Source organism: Camellia sinensis, chromosome 15 (genome assembly GCF_055761805.1).
Source record: "Camellia sinensis isolate YWXY chromosome 15, ASM5576180v1, whole genome shotgun sequence".
Taxonomy (NCBI): Eukaryota; Viridiplantae; Streptophyta; class Magnoliopsida; order Ericales; family Theaceae; genus Camellia; species Camellia sinensis.
Genome location: NC_138975.1, coordinates 56,475,947 through 56,499,571, shown reverse-complemented (window position 1 = coordinate 56,499,571; position 23,625 = coordinate 56,475,947).

Genomic DNA, 23,625 nt, shown 5'->3' with positions numbered 1-23,625 from the left:
TGTAGATATTCAGTTTTCAAAATCAAATAAGAAAGGGTTTAGAAATTGCAATATTGAATCCTAAAAGCGATCGCTAGTTCATTTAAAACTAATCGATCGTTAACTAGTAGAGTAAAATTATTTTTGAGTTGATTGTTTTATTCTGCACAAAAAATATTTTCGCAATCACATAGTGATCAATGGTCAATTTTTATCCGATTTGCACGCGCTTTTTAGGAAATTTTTTTGTAGCTATGTCAAATTCTTTTTATGAAAAATTCTTTTTGCAATGCAATCAAAACATATCTGTAAATCTGACCTAAAGAGATAACGCAGCGAAACTTCTAATTTCGATGTGCTGAGTTGACTAAGTATGGCAAGTTACAAAATTACCTTTACATATTAAAACACTCCATTACAACTATAAAATAGAGAGGATCATGGTCCCTCTAGTACCACCGAGTTTTGCTCACAAAAGTTGTCAATTACATTTTCCTTAATACAATAAACGGCCCATGTGACTCATGTACAAAAATTTATCGACAAAAAATAATGTATATTCAACTCTTATAAAAGATTACTAACATTTAAAATAAACTTAAATCATATATACATGTATATATTGGTTCATGTATGATATTATGATGAGGCCTAATGAATTATGGTTATGATAATAAAAAGAGAAAATTGATAATAAATTCATTTTAAAGAAGATGTAACGCGTTAGGTTCCAAGATTTTTTATTTTTTATTTTTATTTATTTATTTATTGGGTGAGAAGCACACTCTTTGTAAAATATTGTGGTGAGAAGTACATTTTGTTGTTTTGGTGAACATTTTATTTTCATCTATACCTTTCAACCTATATGTTGAAATCTCTTTTATCTGTTCAATTTTTTTGAACCTATTTGTTCAATTATTTTCCCCATATATCTTGAAATTCAAGGATATTTTTCCCTATCTATTCAAATTCACCAAATCTATTTTTCGTATCTGTTGAATTTCACAAGCCTATTTTTTCTATATTTAAATTTTTTTAATCTATTTATATGTTCAATTTTTATCTCTCTCTTCCTTATCACTTTCTCTCTCTATCAATTGATTTTATAAAATCATTTTTTCTTTTTTTCTCTATTTGTTGTTTCAATCGTGTTTTTTTATTTTTATTTTTATTTATAGAGGATGAGAGAGAAACAAAGCATTCACAAGCCCTAGAAGTAGCAAAATTGCATCTTTGCCTCTTTCAGATCGATCTCCTCGAATACAACTCCATCGTTGTCGCTATCACTTGCGTCATTGACGTCTTCCATATCGCTTTCTCTTGTATTTGTATGTGCTTGGGTTTGATAACAGAACGAGCTATTGGCACCAGGAGAAACAATGTGCTCACGGCGGCAAAGAAATTTGGGGTTCGATGCGTAGTGGTGACCTTGTTAAAGACGTGTGTGCGTGCCATAGAATACAACAACGACAACATCGAGTAAGGCAACACCAATCGACTGACTCAAATCCCTAAGCTTTTGCATCTCCATAAAGAGATCAAAAATTGAAGTAATTAAACCTAAAATTTTTTTAATAATTTTTATATGTATCTAAAAATTAAAATATTTGTGAATTTTTTAAAATGTAAAAAGATATAAAAATTTAATACATTTTTATATTTGGTTGTATTTATTTAATTTTTTTAAAAAAAAACTCACAAATATTTTATTTTTAAGTACCTTTAAAAGATATTGAAAAAATTCAATAAAAATAATAAAATGCAAAAATAAAAAATAGAAAACGAAAAACTCAAAAGTTATCTTTTCTGTTTATATTCTTCTCATTTCCACTCTATTTAAATTAACTCCAGTCTCCCTATTCTTGTTTAACTTATCTTTGTATTCCACTTTGCCAGTAGCCACCCAAATTTCGTCCCAATCTAGTATAAGTCCTTAGGTTTAGGCAGTCGAAGGATATAGGGGTTCCCAGAAAGGGTATGAGCGAACACACTGTACGTGAAACTATGATAAGTTACAAAACGAGTTTTAAAAAATTGGATTTAATTTTATAGAATTAAAATGAGTCAATTATTCAGAAGTAACTCTTCAGTTAGCTCTAGATCAACTCTTGCTCCTATCCCTAGTACGGATATACTAATTAATGAAGAAGAATATGAATATCAAGATGTTAAAATTGATTTAAGCTGGAATATTCCTAAAGTAAAAACTAAGGAAATTTATAAAACTAGTTTTTTACAATCTACCTTTAATGTTGATTTACAAGTCAAAACAATTGAACAAGTTTATGCTTTAAGTAAACTACGAGAAACTTGCCAATTATTATCCAAAGAGTCAATCAGAAAACATCTCAAAGCTAGTCATAATTTTATCCATTTAGGATTAATCCAAGTCGGAATAAACCCATTAACTCAATAAGGTAAAAATACTTCTGTCCTTTTATGTTTAAGAGATGCTCGTTTTATTAACTATCATGCTAGTGTAATGAGAATAATGTAAGATAAAGGTTCAGTACATTTTAATTGTTTTCCTGATTTTACTTTAAGTTTATGAGATCCCCATATATTAAAGGATTTAACATTAAATATACAATTATCTGGTGAATATACCAATATGTTAGAAAGTGTTCATAATATTGCATTAATTTATTGAATTTATTACAAATGCATAAAAACTAATTTAAATGTTCAAGCTTTAACTAAAAGCCCCAAAGATAAAACCTTATTAATCCAAGGTAGCACTAATGAAACTAACATTTCAGTTCCAAAAATGATTTGTTGGAAAGATATAAATCTTTCGGATAATTGGGTTATGGTAAATGAAAATTATTCCCAAAATCAACAAGCTTCAACTAGTCATGATATTCAGAATATTCAACAATTTAATGATGGTTCTGTTCATATTAGATTTAATAGACCTTCTAGTCAATCTTCTCGACATAGTACCTCCAGTTTACCTACTAAAACTGATGAAGATGAAATCTTCAATACTCCATTATTCACTAGAAAAGATAGAAAACTTCATATTTGCGAACCTTCCTCGCAAACCCTACATATACATAGTAAATTAAAAGGAATTGATAATTCATCTATTTCTCAAATTAGTAAACCAGTTTATTCCTCTCATACACATCTTCAAGAAGAAGATACCATATCTCAAGATTCACCTACCGAAATTGATTTTGAAGTTATCCCTTCTGTCAATCCACAATTGTTAACTTTAAGTAGACCTTTTACTCCAGACCTTAATAAACTTCATGCTGAATTCCAATCTACTGCAAATAAGTCAAAGAGACACACATATCGACATAGTTATGATACAAAACAACAATCTAAAATTATCAAGAAATGGTAAAAATTTATGACAGAAATCAGTACTGAAGTTAATTTCTTTAATTATTTAGAAAATTATTATTAAAAAGTAAATGTTATCACCAAAACTAAATGGAAAACTTCCCCTACCACTTCTGCTTCATCTAGTCACCCTCCTTTAGAAACCATTTTGATTGAACATAAAGGTGCCATTGTTCATGCTTATCTTTTTAAACTCCCTAATGACGAATCTGAAATTAAAAAGGTCATTGAACAAAATAATTATACCAGTCAATGTTTAAAAACTATTGGTAAACAACTAGATACACTTGAAACTACTTTTGAGGATTACTCTACTAGTCATACTTCTACAAGTAAACCTTTAGATAAACCTCTTATTAATCTTCCTAGTACTAGAAAACGATTAAGCTTAGCTACTCAAGATAATACTACAGTTGAAGTCATTGAAAAATTATTTACTAAAATATCTACAAGCAAAGGAATTACTGTCCTAACTCAACAACCACCTCTAGAATTTCCTATTTATTCTGATGCATCTACCGATAATGAAATCACTCAGTTAGCACAACAATTTCAACCTTCTCATCTTAATATAATCACATACCCTAAAGTTAATCCTGCCACTCTTACCAAAAATTGGTACACTAAACCTACACTTCTCGATTTCCAATTTGAAGAAACCAATATTAGCAATCAATTTTTCGTTTCTGCTAAAAAAATATATGAATGTAATATAGATGGTCTTAGTGAACATCAAATTCTCCAAAAACTCAGTCATTTATCCATGGTTGCGAACAGTTACCTTACTAATTATCCTGATTATACTCAACTTGAAATTATTTTTTTAATTACTATCGGATTTACTGGTATGCTCAAATCTTGGTCGGACAAATATCTCACTTTTGATCAATGAGAATCTATTCAACATGCTCTCCAAATGGATGATAATGGTTTTCCTATCTGTGATGAATAAATAGGTTCTAGTATACCTAATGGTATTAATACCTTAATATATACCATAGTTAAACATTTTATAGGAACACCGACTAATATTCATTCTCGTATCTATGATCAACTCAGTAATTTAAATTGCCCTACTCTAAGTGATTTTAGATGGTATAAAGATGTTTTTACTTCTAGAGTCATGCTTCGAGATGATTGTACTAAGTCATTTTGAAAAGAAAAATTTATTAATGGATTACCAAGTTTTTTTACTCATAAAATTCGTGATGTTCTTAGTTAACCCACTGGTATTATAGAATATAATCACTTAACCTGCACTGATATAATTAGCACAATTCAAAAGGAAGGACTAAAAATGTGCATTGATCTGAAACTTAGTCAAAAAACTGCTAAAGACAAACATAAAGCTAAATATGAATTAGGTAACTTTTGTGAACAATATGGCTCACCTCCCATAGCACCTTCTCGAAGTAAAAATAATAAAAAGAAATCTTCTTATAAATACTCCACTAAGTATAAAAAGAAATATTACCCTTCTAAATCAATTGATAAATATTATACTAAATCCAAAAAGAGAAATTATTATAAGAAATCTAATCGATCTCAAAAGTCAAAACCTAAATCGGATGTTACTTGTTATAATTGTGAAAAAAAGGGTCATTATTCCAATAAATGCAAAGTAAAAGAAAAACTTAAAGCAAAATTTAACCAATTACAGATTATAGATGAAAATCTACGACAAATACTTGACATATTTAAATTAGCCACCACTCCAAATCAAACTCCAGTACCGTCTAGTCATTCATCTATTGATGATTTTCCCTCCAGTGATACTTCTTCCTATTATTCTCCCACTGATAGTACTGACAATGAAATTGAATTAGGATGTAATGATACTTGTTGCAAAACAGTCAATGTTCTTAGTAAAACTCAACAAGAAGAAACTGCTCTCATTGAATTAACTAGTAGATTAGAAAATCCTGAATTAAAAATACAATATACTAATAAGTTGAAATCCTTATTGACCAATAAAGATAAAAAACCTAAACATGATAAACCAATCATTAGTTTAACTAAAACTTTAGACCAATTTAAAAAAGAAAAATATAAAGAAGTCACCTTACAAGATCTACAAAATGAAATTCATCATATTAAACTAACTATTCAAGAATTAAAAGCTAAACTAACTATTCAAGAATTAAAAGCTAAAGACAAGACCTTAGAAGAAGACATTGCTCTATTAAAAACCAACAGAAGTCTTAATGATTTCCAACAATCCAATAAATCATCCTCTGAATCAGAATTTGAATCTAGTTCAAAACCCGATCCAAACAAAGTTATCTTTGATAATAGAACTACTCCGCATAATAGTGATCATGATAGTAATCACCTTAATCGAATTAATATTCAGAAATGGCATTTGAAAGTCAAATTAGTTATTAATGATTTTGAAATAGAAGTCATCGCATTAATTGATATTGGTGCTAATTTAAATTGTATTCAAGAAGGAATAATTCTTACCAAATATTATCATAAGTCTACTGAACAATTAAGTTCTGCTAATGGAAGCCAAATGCATATCAAATATAAATTACCAAAGGTATATATTTGTCAAAATAATGTTTGTTTCAAAACATCTTTTGTGTTAGTTCAACACTTAACTGATAAGGTCATTTTAGGTACACCATTTATCTTTTTATTATATCCTTTCACTACTACTCATAAAGGAATAACTACACAAGCTTTTGGTCACACTGTCACCTTTAAATTTCTATCTCCACCAGAGATCAAAGAATTAAATCAATTAAAAGAATATTCAATTTCTCAATCTATTAATCGATTAACCAAACGACTCAAATTTCTCAAAGAAGAAGTAAATTACAAATGAATTGAATCTCAATTAACTAATCCCATTTTTATATCCAAAATCGATGGATTTAAAAACCAATTAACAAATACCGTTTGTTCTACTTTACCTAGTGCTTTTTGGCATAGGAAAAAACATGTAGTAACACTCTCTTATATTAAAAATTTTAATGAAAAACAAATTCCTACCAAGTTTAGACCTATCCAAATGAATCATGAATTAATGGAAATATACAAAAAAGAGATTAACGAATTATTAAAAAATAATATTATTAGTAAAAGTAAGTCACCTTGGTCTTGCCCTGCTTTTTATGTTAATAAAAATGCTGAACTTGAACGAGGTGTTCCCTGATTAGTCATTAATTATAAACCGCTAAACAAGGTTTTAGAATGGATCCGATATCCAATCTCTAATAAAAAAGATTTAATTAAAAGACGTAGTCAACCCGTCATTTTTAGTAAATTCGATCTCAAAAGTGGATTTTGGCAAATACAAATTCATCTTGATAATCGTTATAAAACTGCCTTTACTATCCATTTTGGTCATTACGAATGGAATGTCATGCCCTTTGGATTAAAAAATGCTCGTAGTGAATTTCAAAATATTATGAATGAGATTTTTAATCCTTTTAGTCATTTTTCCATAGTCTACATCGATGATATCCTCATTTTCTCTAAGTCACTCGATGAACATTGGAAACATCTTAATTCCTTTTTCCATATTATCAAATATAATGGTTTAGTCATCTCTGCTCTTAAAATTAAACTTTTCCAAATTAAAGTTCAATTCTTAGATTATGATATTCACCAAAGTACTATTCTTCCTATCAGTAGATTTATTGAATTTTGTTCCAAGTTCCCTGACGAAATCTTGGACAAAACCCAATTACAACAATTTTTAGGTTCCTTAAATTACATTTTTGAATTTTATAAGGACCTTAGGAAAACTTGTTAACCCCTATTTGATCGGTTAAAAGATAATCCTCCACCTTGGTCTTCTACACATACTGCTATTGTTCAACAAGTCAAAAAATATATCAAGGCTTTGCCCTATCTTGGTATTCCTACTGAAAAATTCTTTCAAAATTATTCAAACTGATGCCTCTGATGTTGGTTATGGAAGTATCCTTCTTCAGAAAATCACTCCTTAGGTATCTGAACAAATCGTTCATTTTCATTCTGGTGTCTGGAATAAAGCACAAAAGAATTATAGTACTACTAAACAAGAAATTTTATCTATTGTTATATGTATTAGTAAATTTCAAGATGATATTTTAAACTAAATTTTTTTATTACGTGTTGATTGTAAAAGTGCTAAATATGTTTTAGAAAAAGATGTTCAAAACATTGCTAGTAAACATATTTTCGCCTGATGGCTATCTATTTTAAGTATTTTTGATTTTGATATTGAATATATACCTGGTCGTCAAAATTCTACTCCAGATTTCCTTACTCACGAATTTTTACAGGGTGGATAAACGATGGCCACTCCTTTTATTTCCTACCATAAATTAAAAGTCACCTATTATAGAAAACTTATTTACCAAACTGCTTACCATATTGCTTGTCTTAAGACAATTCGCAAAACTACTCGCCGTGCACAATTCATACAATTTCATCAAATTACCAGTCATCGCAATTTACTTGCTCATTGGAAATTTTTGAAGACAAAAATTTTTCCTCTCTCTCTCTCTCTCTCTCTCTCTCTCTATTTTGTGCTTGAAAGTGGGAATTCTCTACATATTTGCGTACAACCCCTTGACCAAACACCTTCACCTTGGAGCTGAGGTTCTTGGAGGCCTTGTTTGAGCTTCTAAGGTTGGTTGTAGCTCAGAATTTTGGCTGTTTGTTGCTGTGCTTCAAAGGTATAAAGCTTACCTTTTTAAAGCTTTGTTTTAATCAATTGCTTGGCCATTTTTGTAACACTATTTTGATCTGGTTTTTCAACTATAAAAAACTCTGTTTTTAAGGTTCCAAAATGATGGTTTAAGCCTTGTTGAGTTAGGGGGGTTGTCTCCCTTTTTGTTCTTTGGCTTGTGAAGCCTCTTGTACCATTTTTTAAAGCTTTTTGAAACAAATTTTTGGGCTCTTTTAACCACTGAATTCCAGGGGAATTTTAGTGGTAAAAACTTGATTTTGAGGTCTAAAATAGGAGGGGGTAGCCTCCACTTCTTGTGTCTTGTTTGCAAGTGTAGATAGCCTAGCACGTGAGCATGTTTTTCTACATTTTTCTGACTTGATCTCATCATGTTTTAGGCTTCGATTTGGCATGATTTAACACTATTTTGGGCTGTCTTGGTCATATGAGCCTTGTCTTGCATGGTTGTAGTGCAAATGCCTTCACTAGCTTAGTGTTTTAAGGCCTCTAACATGTTGTGCATGTGTTACTTGCATGTTATAGCATCATTTAGCATGTGATTTCAGTGCATATAACTCTGTCACACTCTCACTCATTTCATTCTTTCATTACTTTTGAGAGTTGTGCCTTGAGCCTTGTTTGTAGCCTAACATGTGAGCATGTTTTTCTTGCCTTTATGCTTCAATCTTAGCATGTTTTAGCCATTGTTTTGGCATATTCTAACTCTGTTCTGAGCTAGTTTGGTCAATTGAGCTTGATATTGCATGCCTCTAGTGTAGTGCTCTTCACTAGTTTTGATGTTTTTGTCTCTTAACATGTTGTACATGAGTTGTTTGCATGTTGTGGTATTATTTTTCATGCCATTTCAGCACTAAAAAGTCTGCAACCTCCCTCTATTCTTCACTTTTTGTTTTTCTTTGAAAGTGGCCTTGAGCCCCTTGTTGGCTTGAGTATGGAATTGATGCCCTCATGCCTAATAGTTTTAACCCTCTTTTGAGGGTTCCTCCTAACCAATAGCATGAGACCTCTTTCATGCTCAAGGCACTCGTGGCTTAAACCCTTTTTTCAATTAGAAGACTTTCACTTTGGACTTAATCGATTAAAGAATGGCTTGGTAATGTTAAAATGAGTAAACAAGAATTGGACAAGTAAAACATGACTAAGTGTAGACGTCCCCGAACGTCCCGGGAGGATGAATCCTGTTCTGTTCATATGGGCTCACTACAGCTCAGGACTCAAAGTCACGGTCTTGTATCTAATCTCGCAGAGTGCAATGCAAGACCGATAAATCATCAACGAGTCCAAATCTAGCAAATTGTTTTTGAAAACAGATTTTTTTTGAAAGAAGTGCCAAACATGGACTGCTTTGCCAGATACAGAGTCGCCACCTAAATATTTTATTTTTGGGAAATTTAGGAAACCCTGACTCGTTTGCCTAAGGCCACGTGTCCGTCATCACCAAAGTTACCTCGGCTCGGGAACTTGGGTATGATTGGGGAAGGTCACTTCGTGAGCACCCCCGCTCGCCCGATCAAAGATCGGCCTCTACTAACCATGATATCTAGTTTTGAAAACATTATGCGTTCTTATTCCGGTTTTTAGCCTAGATTTACTATGTGATGTGCACATCATACAAGTATAGACTGGATTGCCCGAATTGGAACAAAACATTTCATGTTTGTTTTTGAAAGCGGTTTGCTACTCGCATGTAGGCTAAAAATGCAGATTTTGCCACCCTTAGGTGGGCTTAGAAAACATGATTTTGCCACTATCTAGTGGACTTAAAACTCATAGTCAATGCATTATTCCAATTCAGATAATCCAACCTTCACCCACAGGCATTCAAGCAGGTATATCACATAAGCACATAGCCTCATGGTAAGCATGCTATCATGGCAGTCACTCACACACATGCAAGGATGCTAAAGCATAAACACTTACCGAGTACTCTAAGCCAAAACAGAAGCTATGTTAGAAATCCATGCATGATCCTAACTATGCTGAAATGCCTAATGCAACACATGCAGGAATGCAACTACAATAGGCTCGGCTATTCTAAAGATGGCATGTGAAATGCTATAACTAACAAGTATTCAACTCGGAATTGAAGTACAATGCAGTTAGTATGATGCGCCGAGCCCGATGCAAGCAATACAGATGAATGATGCAAACATGCAAGCATAAGTATGCTAATTGAAACATGCCCTAATCTAACCATCATAAGCTGGTAAATAAAAGGGAGAAAGACGCGGGGTTGGAAGACATACATCACATATACGCACACTTATTACAATTTTGCCCTCGTTCGGAGGGTTTGAATAAATAATACAATCTGAATAAATAATTACAGTTCGAATGAATGATTAAATATTACAAAACCCTAATTAATTAACAAATTAACTAGGAAAGCAAATAAACTAGCATGCAAATTCATGGACCGCCTCAACTTTGTTCCGAATGATGAAAGATGCATGCTCGAGTCGCCTCGTCGGGAAATTCCTTCGCGATGCCTCGTCTAGCCTTTGTTTGCAACTAATTTTAGAAATTTGCACAAGGATCCAAGAGGTTGAAACTCCACCCTGGGAAGGCTACCGACCAGCTATTGGCTTGGGAAACACCTGCCGACCACCCTTTGTGGTGGATACCAAAAAAGATGGTCGGCCTGCCAGAAAACCTAGTTGGCCGACCACTTTCTGCCCCTAGATCCTGGTTTTCTGCAACACAAAGCAAGAGAGAGACATGGCAAGGTATTTTCAACAAATGTGTGCACGACCACACTCCCCGTCCTTGCACAACCCCAAGGGAATGTAGACCTCGATCCTCGTGCCACCAATCTGCATCTCGATGCATGATGGCCGAGGAGTCGAATTGCATAACTCGATGTGAAATGAATGCACGTATAAACATAACAAGGCTTAGACTCCATCATGGTTAATCCGAAGTGTCGGCAACTGGGAATTGAGACACGTTTCGTCACTTAGAGTACGGAACATCCCTCGTTTCCCGTGCTTGGGCTAACTCCTATCCCAAACACAATGTAAATGAGATGGCATACACAATATGACTAAATGTAACCTAGCATACGCAATGCTATGGACTAAGATGGCATACACAATGCACGTGATGTAACATGGCATACACAATGCTCTAACATGTAACCTAGCATACGTAAAGGCTATGGACTAAAATGGCATACACAATGCACGATGGACTTACACCAACATGAGTGGACCTCAGCCACACTCACATCAGTGGCCATTAGATGAAAATGAGACAATCGAAATGCGTGCACACATGCACGAATACCAAGGACCGAACCTAAGGCATCAAATGCCACTCTACCAAAGCATGGAAAGGGATGAAAGATGGCATACAAACATGCAATTTCCCGCACTGAAATATGATGTGTAATGGTCCTGAATCATGGAAATATGGCACCCAATGCATGAAAGAGGCCCCGAAACTCAAAACTAGGCAAATGCATTGAACTATAATCATGCAAAGCAAGCATTATTTGATCATGAAGTACAAAAATAGAGCCAAGGCAGTCCCAAAATATGCACAATATTAGTTCAAAGCATGGCCAAAGAGTGCTAACATGAAGGGCTAAAACAACATGCAACTTAGGCTAGTAAGCATGGTTTACACTACATGTATATGAAGCACAAGAGAGGTCACCAAACTAGCTAAAAACAGTAACATGGCATGTCAAATAAACCCCAAAAACCCACTGAAATGAGGTCCATGCATGCAAGAATAGTGTGTTCCTTTGAAAGGCCACAAGAGGGGTTACTCTACACATGCATGAAGGACACTTAGCATAGAAAAAAAAACTCTGAAAATGAGTTATGGGGGTCCTAAAACCCACTGAAAAATGCTGGAAATGAAGCTTGGAAGCTTGCAAATAGGGGGTCCTTTGGAAGGCCAAAAAGGCCAACAAACAAGACAAGGAGAGAGGGGGTCACCCCCCTCTGATTTTAGCTATCAAAAACACATCTAAGCCACTGAAAATCCACTAGATTTCAGTGGCTAAGAGGCCAAACCAAGGCCAATGCAAATGCTCTAATGCATAGCCCTAATCATGAGGAAATGAAGCATGCAAAGGGGAAGATGATCCCAAATAGAAAAATGACCTTAATCAAACTTCAAGAGGGGCTCAAAATAAGACTTTTTTTAGTTCATGGAAAATCTTAAAAATTCTTGCAAGTAAGGCTAAGATATCATGCAAAATAAGCCCTAAAAGAGAGATGAAGCATAGAAGGAGGTAGGTGACCTCAAAAAGAAAAGTGTCCTTAATCAAACTTCAAGAGAAGCTCAAAATAAGATACTTTACAATTTATGTTGAAGTCCAAAAATGCTAGCAAATAGGGCTAAAGTATATAGCAAAATAATGTAAGAAAATGGGAAATAGAGACTTACCCTAGTAGCACAGCAATGCAGCAACTTCTGAACCAAGTTGGTGAACCTTCAGCCTCTGCAAATCAGTCCCAAGGTGCTGGAATGGATGGTGGAGGTGGTAGGCTATGAGGTGTAGTGTAAATGACCAAGAATAAGGGTGTTTGAAGGCTTGAAGTAGAGAGATGGAGGGGAAATGGGTGTATGCCTTAGCCAAGATTGTTCAACCCTTGCAAAATGAGAGAGAGGCCTCTCTTATAGAAGGGGAAAGCCATGGCTTCTAGGAGAAGCCTCAAGAGGGGGTCAAAGCTTCTAAAAGAAGCTTGACCAAAAGGGTCAAGCTTCTTGAGGAAGCTAGACCAAAGGGGCAAACTTGTCCTAGAAGCTAAGCAAAGGGGTCAAAACCACCTTAAGAAGACCAAACAAAGGGCTAAAATCTCGGACAGTGGGTTAAGTGCTACACAGCTGGCACAACTTATTGCACTCAAGAAGGCCAAAAAGTAGAAGACTGGCCGACCAGCCAAGGTGGTCGGCCGACCACTTCCCCTGGTTGGCCGACCAGGGGTCAAAAGGGTCAAGGAGGAATGCTGGTCGGCCATACCAGAAAGGTGGCCTCCCAGATGAGTAGAATACAGTTGTATGGTAGGAGGCTAGAAAATGTGACCCAAGAGGGAGAAAAACCAGCTTTCTAGCAAGGTTCAAAAGGGTCAGAAAGAAAAGCTGGTCAGGCTACCCATATTGGTGGCCCCCTAGATGAGTACAATAAATTGGTGGTATGGGAGACCAGAAATTAAGGTCCAAAAGTGAGAAAAACCAGCTTTCTGTCAAGAAAACCGGCTGGAGGAGAGAGAAAATAATTTTCAAAAGAATTGCTGGTCTCCCACCATCCTACCACCTTCCAAACAATGAAAATAGGGTCCATGGCAAAAATGAACCCTAACCGATGCGCGGCCCCTAATTCGGGGGCCAAATCGCGCGGCCCGGGGCCCCGAAAACAGGCTTTTAGGCACCGGAGGTGGCGTGTGACCACGAAGGTGGTCTCTCGGGCCACAGTGTCCCTCAAAAGAGAGGAAACAAGGTGTGTGCCAAAAATTGGAGCAAACGAAGGTAGTTAAGCGGTTCCGAACCGAGGCACACGGCTGACGGCTCCGAAAACCAGTAACTGGTCTCCAAATGGGAAACATGGCCTACGACCACGAAACGTAGCCTACGGCCACTGAGAGATGGTCTATGAGACCTCTCCCTTCCTTCGGGAAGAGAAAACAGAGAAAACAAGACCTGGTTCGCAAACCAAGGCAAAGCACAAAAGAGCCCCAAAGTCCGGAGGCAAGGTTCTCAGCCGAGACTCCGCAACCTCAGAACGAGCACAATATGCATCATCACCGAGCGCTCAACCGGTGACGTCTGAGTCTTAAGGCCGGTCAAAAATGGGGTGTCTACAGTTGCCCCTCTTTGACAGAACTCGAAAGTCATAAATGATGGGAGTGAATGTTAAAGCCTAGAGACGACCCATTTTTGACAAGGCTGAAGACTTAGACAAATAGGCGAGATAAACAAAGATGTGCCCGCAGGCAGGGGAAAAATGCAGAATGAAGTGCACCAAGCCGGACGTAACTCATGATCATGCAAAGCAGCAAGCTGTAATGAGGCAAGTATTCACAATAGATGCAACAGTTTTAAGCAGGAATGCAAAGTAAACAACTACATTTCATGTAGTTTAAGAATGCAGAGAATTATTCAATTCTCGCCATGTCTCACACGGAGAAGATACAGTACCTGCGCGGCTCATCTGGTCGCACTAGCCTCAAATGAACTGTACATATAATATCGTGTCTATAAAAGAGAGAAACCTAACAAGCACAACATAGTTAGCAACATATGTCCAACGCGATATCGAACGCAGACAAACATGGTGCTGATGAGAAAGTGCATCGCAATGCAAGAAGAAACGTGCGTGACAACGCAAGTTAAACATGGAGGCATGACAATACCAATGAAACGTTCACAACAATGCAAGTGGTGTGTATGAGAATGCAAGGGATGTGCATAAGAATGCAGGATAAGTGTAAACTCGAATGCATATTTGACACAAACAACGAGCAAAGAAATGCAAGTTTTGATGAGGGCGACTCAATCGCGGCCTCCGGTTTACCTCCCGGAAGGGTCACAACATATTCAAAAAGGATACACCTCGCTCTTGGCGAGTAACGATGAAACACGCATCGAAAGCTGGAGTTGAAGTTCCCGTAGAGGGATTTCGCGACGAAACGTGCACTTTTATTGTACTTTCTCGAGTGCCGGGGACTCCGATCACTACCAAAATTTGCAGGGAGTTCAAAGAGACCTTGGAGACCACCTTGGAAGCATCACCGACCAGGTTTGGAGGCCATTGGAGGCCACCCACCAGGTTTGGTAAAGGGGGTGGTCGGCCTACCAGAAAAGGTGGTCGGCCGACCACCTAGCCCAAATCCGGGGCAATTTGGTACTTTCACACTTGGATCTTTAAGTATACTCGGCCAAAGCTCTTTTTGCTCACATCTTCAGATCTGAAATCACCTTCTCCTCCTTCCTAAACTATTTTCTCCCTTAGATCTGCACTCTATACGCGTTTTCCAACCTCCTATGCAAAGTTGTTTCGCGAAAACTTTCAGTTCTCTTCCCTTTAAACCAATTAAATTTTGATTTCGGTGCTTCTTTCTCCATTTTCACCACTTGAGGTAAGTTTGTCTCAATATTTGGAACATTTTCTCGGGAGTTGACTTTTGTTGACTTTTTCATTTCCCGAGAGTTGACTTTTGTTGACTTTTTCCAATTTTGGCTCATTTTGCTCATTTTTGCTTTTTTCTGCAGATTTCTTGAAATGGCGGGTCATTTCCCTCATGGTGGAGGTCTTCCCGATGCCGGAGGTGATCCAGACATCATGTCCTTACCCCCGAGGATTCGGCCCTTTGATCCCAAGAGGTATCACCCTCAGGAGTATATCCTTCCCCGGGCCGTTTTCTACCACTTTACTGATTTTGATGATCGAGCGCCCGTGGATCTGCTATTGCGGGAGCCGGAGTCCCATCTCTCTCATCAGGCACGGGAGGTATGTACTTCATTTTTACATTTTCCGCAATGTATTATGCATTTTCTGTGCATTTCATGATTTCGCTATGTTTATCTGCTCATTCTAGCACACAGCTTGTTCTGAACACTTAGTCTATAACACAGTATTCCGTTTGCATCTTGAACACACAGCCCAATCACTTGAATTTCTGAACGCGCGGCCCGCATATTGATTGTGAACACACAGCACACACTTGTTGAGAGTTGAACACACAGCCCGAACTTTGAATTTTTGAAGTCTGAACACGCAACCCAAACACTTGATGTTGAACACACAGCTTAAATTTTGAGATGAACACACATCCCACTGATTTTGAAATCTGAACACACATAGCTCAAATACTTGACGTTGAGCACACGGCTCGAACTTTGAGATGAACACACAGCCCACTGATTTTGAAATCTGAACACACAGCTCAAATACTTGACATCGAATGCACGGCTCGAGCATTGAGATGAACACACAGCCCACTGATTTTGAAACCTGAACACACAACTCAAATATTTGACGTTGAACACACGGCTGAAACTTTGAGATGAACACACAGCCCACTAATTTTGAAATCTGAACACACAACTCAAATACTTGACGTTGAACACACGGCTCGAACTTTGAGATGAACACACAGCTCACTGATTTTGAAATCTGAACACACAGCTCAAATACTTGATGTTGAGCACACGGCTCGAACTTTGAGATGAACACACAGCCCACTGATTTTGAAACTTGAACACACAGCTCAAATATTTGACGTTGAACATACGACTCGAACTTTGAGATGAACACACAGCCCACTGATTTTGAAATCTGAACACATAGCTCAAATACTTGATGTTGAACACACGGCTCGAACTTTGAGATGAACACACAGCCCACTGATTTTGAAACCTGAACACACAGCTCAAATATTTGACGTTGAACACACGGCTCGAACTTTTTGATGAACACACAACCCATTCTTTTGGATGAACACACAGCCCACACTTGTTGAAAGTCGAACACACAGCCCAAACTCTGAGTTTCTGAACACGCAGCCCAAATTTGAGGTGAATGCACAGCACACACTTGTATTTGTACACGGCTCACAGCATTGTATCTGATTTGGTTTGCACACAGCTCATACATTTCATTTGCACGTAGCTCATTCATTTCATTCTGAAACTGAATACATGTGTTCATTATGAATGCAGGTGTCTTCTCGTGTCACACGAGGATATGGCTCCATTGTTGCGAGGGAGTGGTACATAGAGCTCCCAGAGGCCGTCCGTGATTGGGTTGACCAGGCAGGGTTCGGACCCTTTTGCACGGGGATATCTCGCTATCCTGCTAGCAGGACATTGATGGGGGCTCTTGTAGAGAGATGGTGGGACACCACCAACTCCTTCCATTTCTCGGCCACCGGGGACATGACTATGACCCTGTTCGACTTCGCTGTACTGACATGACTTGACGTGGGAGGCTGGGCGATCCCTTATGATGAGGATATGGGCGAGTGGGAGGCTGCCTGGATCTATCTATTGGGAGCTCACCCACTGGTTGACAGAGCATCGAGCAGGGTCCGGTACACCTGGTTTTCTACACATTTCAGAGAGATGGTGCCCGAGACTCCCGAGGAGGTAGCGCAGTACACTCGAGGTTTTTTGATGTTCCTCCCCGGGACCACTCTGTTTTCCGACAGGGGGAATACCATCGGACTCTATCTGCTAAGTGCCCTGGTAGACCTATCATAGGTCAGCCGGTATGACTGGGGTGGCACCGGCTTGGCTACCCTCTATTGCTACACGAGCGCGACCTCCTGCGGACGGGGGAACATAGTCGGTGGTTATTCGAGGACCTGGGAGGTACTTTCTGCCCTCTTTAATTTACATTTCTATTTTTCATTATCTGTACACTGCATGCACGACACACTTTACATTCTGTACGTTGCGTTCTGCTCTCAGCATTTTGCATTCTCTGTGCATTTTGCATTCAAGTTCTGCACTCAGCATTCTGTATTCTGATGGCTATTGCCGTGTTTTTCACAGCTCTGGGTTTTTGGGTACTTTTCGACGCTGGCCCCAGAGCTTGAGGTGGCGGTGCCTCTCACGATCCCTTATTCACTTGTATTCGAGGGCCAGTACCGGCCAAAGGCCCGAGAGACTCTACCCTACCTGCGGCAGTATTTTGACACAGTGCGGCCGAGAGAGGTGATTCAGAACTCTCAGTTCTCCATGTTTTCATCTTTGATTCATCTTGCACATTTATGATTTCTAATCAGCTCATGATTGGTTATCCGCAGATCACATGGTAGCCCTAGGTGCCCTTGGGTGGGAACACCCGATTTCAGCTTGTTGGGGGGGTGGGCCGCTTCCCAGTACAGGATCTTATTTGAGGGGCCCGTTGGTAGGGCTTGGTTTCTGGGGGATCACTTCATGCGTCAGACTATGGGCTACCTTGAGCAGAGTGTCCCTGCAGCACCTCCGGTCGACATGCGGTCCACTGAGGGGCTCATTCCCCAGGATGTTGAGTCGGCCATGTTGGGCACTGATGTACTTCTGCATTTGGAGGAGGGGGAGTACGCGACCTACTGTCATACATACTTGATGCCTCCACTGACAGGTGTCCTTACCCCCACGAGGAGGTCTGATGGCATGCCATCATTGAGTCGAGCTCGGGCTGTAGATATCCCTTCTACCAGCAGGGTCGGTACATCTAGAGGTGGGGCTGGACTGGTTTCCCCTATCCCCTTGACTTACCATCATGCCGGATGGCCAGACATTCTGACCGAGTTGACGGGTTGGCGATACGGGACTTCCTACCCGATTTCGATAGAGCCTCCTATGCCTGATCATCGATACGTCAGTGATCCTGACTCACCACCGGTATGCTCCACTGCTTTTCACTTATCACTCAGATACTGAGACACTCATTTATTCATTGATGATTTGAGCTTGTATCTGCAGCCACCCAGAGAGTACATGTAGGGGATGCTCAGATTGGTGGCCTCACTTGAGGGCATGGTCTTGCGGAGGGAGGCACAGTTGTCTATCCTCGGTGTCTCAGTACTCTTTAGTTTTCTTGCATTTATCATACTTCTGATGACAAGTTGAACTTGAACATTTCACTGCATTGATTGGCTGTATGTGTAGAGCATATCTAACACACACCTCATTCATGTACTATATCTGCATACATCCACTCTATGTAGCTTTCTTGTCTGTGCGTCTGATATACATATTTTGGCTGATGTATTTGAATTGCACTCTTTCTTTTCAGATGCCTCCGCTATATACTGAGCCACAGGTCGGGCCATCTAGGCCTTCCCGGGGAATTGGGAGAGGGGGTTCGACTTGCGGCTGAGGCAGACGCAGGGCACCTGTTGTAGAGGAGGAGTCCAGCGAGAAGGAGGAGCCTGCGCATCCCCAGTCAGAGACATCCGTTGACAGACAGGGTGGCTCTGGTTCCGGTTCCGGTAGTGGAGATGAGGCCGAGGAGGGTTCCGAGGATGACAGCCCCGATTCAGATGACGATGATGGTGCAGAGGCTGTTCCGTAGAAGAGAACGAAGAGGGCCTCTTACTCCTGTGCTTGATAGCATTGATGCAGTTGTTCCCTGCTTTATTTGCCTCTTTTACTAGTAGTTGTAGCACATTGTACATTATTAGGCAGTTTTATATTCTGTAAAACTTGTACCCTTGTTGTAAAATGTTGTAACAAAGGAAGCATGATGGAATGAAACAGCTTTTTTTTGAAAAAGTGTTGTATTTTATGTTCTCAGCTTTGCATCGCATCATTTTGCATAAAAATGAGATTGAATGGAATTGTGTACTGAAAATTGCTGAGTCAGGTAATGAACCTACACAACAAACTAAACAACTTAACTTACTAAGAAACAACGAAACCTTAGCAAGTTTATAACTCGATAAGCAAAATACAACAATGTTGATTAAACAAAGAGTAGCAACTCAATACAACTCGATAAGCAGGACTCGATAAACAAAACAACTTGATAAAAAAAACAACAACTCGATAAGCAAGACAATAACTCGATAAGCAAGACTTAACAACAACTCGGTAAACAGAATGCGTTTCGGACGATCTGGATGACGGAACGCATCCGAAACAGAGGAAAACTTGCACCTTCAACACTCCCAATGCATGGAAATGCTAAGAACTCTCTTCTAGAGGCTAAGATAAGACCAAAGCCACACTTCTCTCCATGGCCGACCACCTAAGGGAGCTGGCCGACCAGTTTTTTTTTCAATGAAGATCAAAGGGGTGGTCGGCCTACTCGAAAAGGTGGCATGCCGACCACTTGGCTTGGCAGCCACCAGTTTGTTGACATGTGTCCCCCGAACAGTGTCTTATCCTCTATAAAAGTCCCAGCTTCGTGGTTCACTCATTTCATCTTAGTTTTGCATCAAAATGGAAGCATTTCTCATCCAGAATCTCAAAGCTTGGATTGCTTCTCTAGACGGCTCGGAAAAGTTGAACTTCTGGGGCTTCGGCTTGAATACACTATTCATGCTAGGCCGTACACCGCTGCATCTTCCTTTCCTCCATGCCGCGGCAAGGTTTTGGAATCCGGAAACACACGTCTTTAGCTTTAGCGGGCAAGAGATGTGTCCTACCTTTGAGGATTTCCAAGTTTTGATGGAATCCAAGCGCAATGAGGAGATCTTGCTTCAACTCCGATTTGGCCACGTCCAAGCCCTAGGACGAATGTGCGGCCTCACTTTGCATGATACTTGATCATTGGTTCACGACGGGGACCTGGACATCCCAAGCTTGGTTCACTGGTTTTCTGATGTTGGTGACCACAATGACCATCATTGGTAGGGCTATCGGCGACACGCGCGTTGCCTATGCTTGCTATCTCACTTCTTGCTTGCCCCGGGCTCCGGTGGATTCAGTGTCCGGTTGATCGAGGTTGCCAAAGGTTTGAAGGAGGGCAAGAGCTGCATCGCCATGACATTGGCTGAGACATTGGTGGGTTTAGAAGCTTTTCATCGCCGGGAGACGGCCAGGCTTACGGGGAGCCCACTACTTTTGCAGGTAATGTTTCCCACCCAATCTCACATATGTATAGCTCACATCGCTCGGCCCTCGGGCTTGGTTTTTCTCATAAAACCCCTTTTCTTTCTTTTCTCTCATCATACATCTCTCTATTCTTTATTTTCTCATTTTTCATCCCTCCCCAGGTGTGGTTGATGGACAAGTTACAAATTGTGGAGTCTTGCCCAGCATACTCAGCTCGTGGTTACTTTTTTTGACAACGCCTGGTCGATGCCTTGGATGAGGGGTGGTGGTACAACTGGATGTGCAGTTTGTCTGCAAACCGCATCGCTTGGCGCTGCCCTTGGCTCAATTTGTCGGCAATGAGTTACAACATGACCCCTCAACCTGGGATTCAATTGATTGGCATGACACACTGTGTCTTCTACTTTCCGTGCCGGTTCCAACGCCAGTTCGGGCATGATCAGACTTGCTCGCCAGAGGGGATAGAGTACCCTGCTACATTCCCAGCCCGAGGCACACAGTTTGCCCGGTATGCCACACAATGGAGGACTAGAGAACTCCTGGCCCCCGCTCCCACTTTCAGTTGCACTTTGTCTGATGAGTGCTTGGATTGGCTCCATGAAGAGGCACAGGAAGGGTCCACTTCGGCATCAGAGGCTTCGACCAGCTCTGGTAGGGGGCGCAGGAACACCTGACTTATCTATGCCCCAGATTTATTGCTATATTCGTACTTTTAAGTTTTCTTTGTGAATGTAATAAAAAGCAACTTCAATTCATATGCAAGAGCAGGAGAACTATGTATTGAAATGAATGAAATTGAAGGTTGTGGGTACTGAAAATTTTCCGCTTTGGTCCAAGAATGGTCTAAGTTGTAAAAAGATTAATTTTGAACAAAGTCAACCTTTATTAAAACTTTTCAAAACCATATTCGATATGGATCAGAACTGGACACACCTGAAATCTGTCACTGAGATGCACAACCTCGGATCCTAGCAACTAGAAAGTTGCCCCCAGTTTGAATAGTACCACGGTACTGCACAGCAATGGAAAGTTACCCCTAGTCTGAAAAGCACTGAACCGGAGATCATAACCGAACTCTTGAATGCTGAACAGACAAAGATGGCCGAGATGATCAAATGGACAAAGTTGATCGGGGAAAAGTTTATGGCTAAACTTCAAGATGAAGTTGCCTACGTATCCCAAAGATGGGAATCAAGCCTTACGTAGTTCAGGCTCGGGTTCACTTGAGTATTTTCACTCTCCTTTTATGCTCTAACTTTTTCCAAGGCCGCCCTTTGCGGGTTTTCAACATTGCCTATGTCCATGTTGATCGGTTGTGAGAACTCTAGGCCATCTAAGTCCATCAGAACCACAGCTCCACCTGACCAAATAGACTTAATGATGTAGGGACTAGTCCAATTGGGTCTGAACTTGCCCCTAGGGTCGTGGATGGGAGCTCGGTTGTCCTTGAGCACCAAATCTCCTTCTTTTACATTCCTGGACTTGACCTTCTTGTTAAAAGCCCGGGCAATTCTGCACTGATAACCTTGAACATGGTACAATGCTTTCAGTCTGCTTTTATCAAAGAGCATGAGTTCCTCAAATCTGCTCTGCTACCAATCTACTCCGGCTATCTGACACTCAGCCAGTACTCGCAAAGACGAAACTTCAATTTCAATAGGTAGAACGGCCTCCATCCCACAAACCAATGAATACGGAGTCGCCCCAGTAGAAGTTCTAATTGAAGTCTGGTAGCCCCACAGAGCAAACGGCAATTTATCTGGCCAATCCCGGTAGGTTTCCACCATCTTCTGCAGTATGCGCTTGATGTTCTTGTTAGCGGCCTCAACCGTTCCATTGGTTTGCGGCCGGTATGTGGATGACTTATGAAAAGCCACGTTATATTTCTCCAACAAGTCAATCACTTCCTTCTTGAAGTGGGAACCATTATCTGAAATGACCTCGTTTGGGACCCCATATCGACAGATGATGTTGTTTCTTATAAACTTTGCAACGTGCGACGCCTTCAGTACCGCATAAGATTGGGCCTCAATCCACTTCGTGAAATAATTTATCGCGACTAGGATGAACTCATGCCCATTCGACCCCTTTGGAGTGATAGCCCTGATCACATCGATTCCCCAAACTGAAAATGGCCATGGCGGAGTCATATTGTATAGCTTCGATGGCAGAATGTTCATGCGGTTTGCATGGATCTGACACTTGTGGCATCGCCGAACAAAGCCGAAACAATCCTCCTCCATGGTGGACCAATAATAACCTTGTTTGAGGATCTTTCGTGCTAGCATTACCCTGTTCATATGTGCACCGCATTCCCCTCCATGGATGGCCTCCATCAGGCGCTTCGATTCTTCAGCTTCAATGCACAGTTTATGCATTCCCAGATGATCTCTCTTATACAATTTACCTCCGCAGATGATGAACTGAATGGCCATTCTTCTGATTGCCCTTTTAGCCTTGGCATTTACCCCTGGTGGATATGCTTCCTTCTCCAAGAAATTCCAAATATCGTAATACCAAGGGTTCTCATCCTGAACCTTATCTATAGCAGCAATTGACTCGTAAGCCGGCACAAATTTCTGGTCGATAATGACTGGACGCATCCGTACTCCAAACGGGATGTCTATCATGGAAGATACAGTTGCTAGTGAATCTGTGAAGCTATTGTTTTCTCTTAGTAGAAGAGTGAAGTTTAGCTTCTCAAATCGAGGAATCAGCAGGTCCAAGGTTTGGTGATACATTATCATCTTTTCTTCTTTGACTTTCCAGTCTCCTTTTGCTTGAGGCACAACAAGATTCGAGTCCCTGATGACGTCCAACCGTTTTGCCCCTAGTTCCAGGGCTGCTTCTAGACCGGCAATGCATGCCTCATATTCTGCTTCATTGTTCGAAACTCTGAATCAGAGTTTGAATGCTAGAGGGATACGGGAATTATCGGGTGCTATTAGTAACACTCCTATCCCATATCCGTACTAGTTTGATGCTCCGTCAAAGTACATCGTCCAAGTTTTGTCTTCGATATGCAAAATGGCCTCATCTGGGAATAAGTACTCAACTGCTTCACCTCCTTCCACTGGATGATTGGCTAAGAATTATGCTATTGCTCT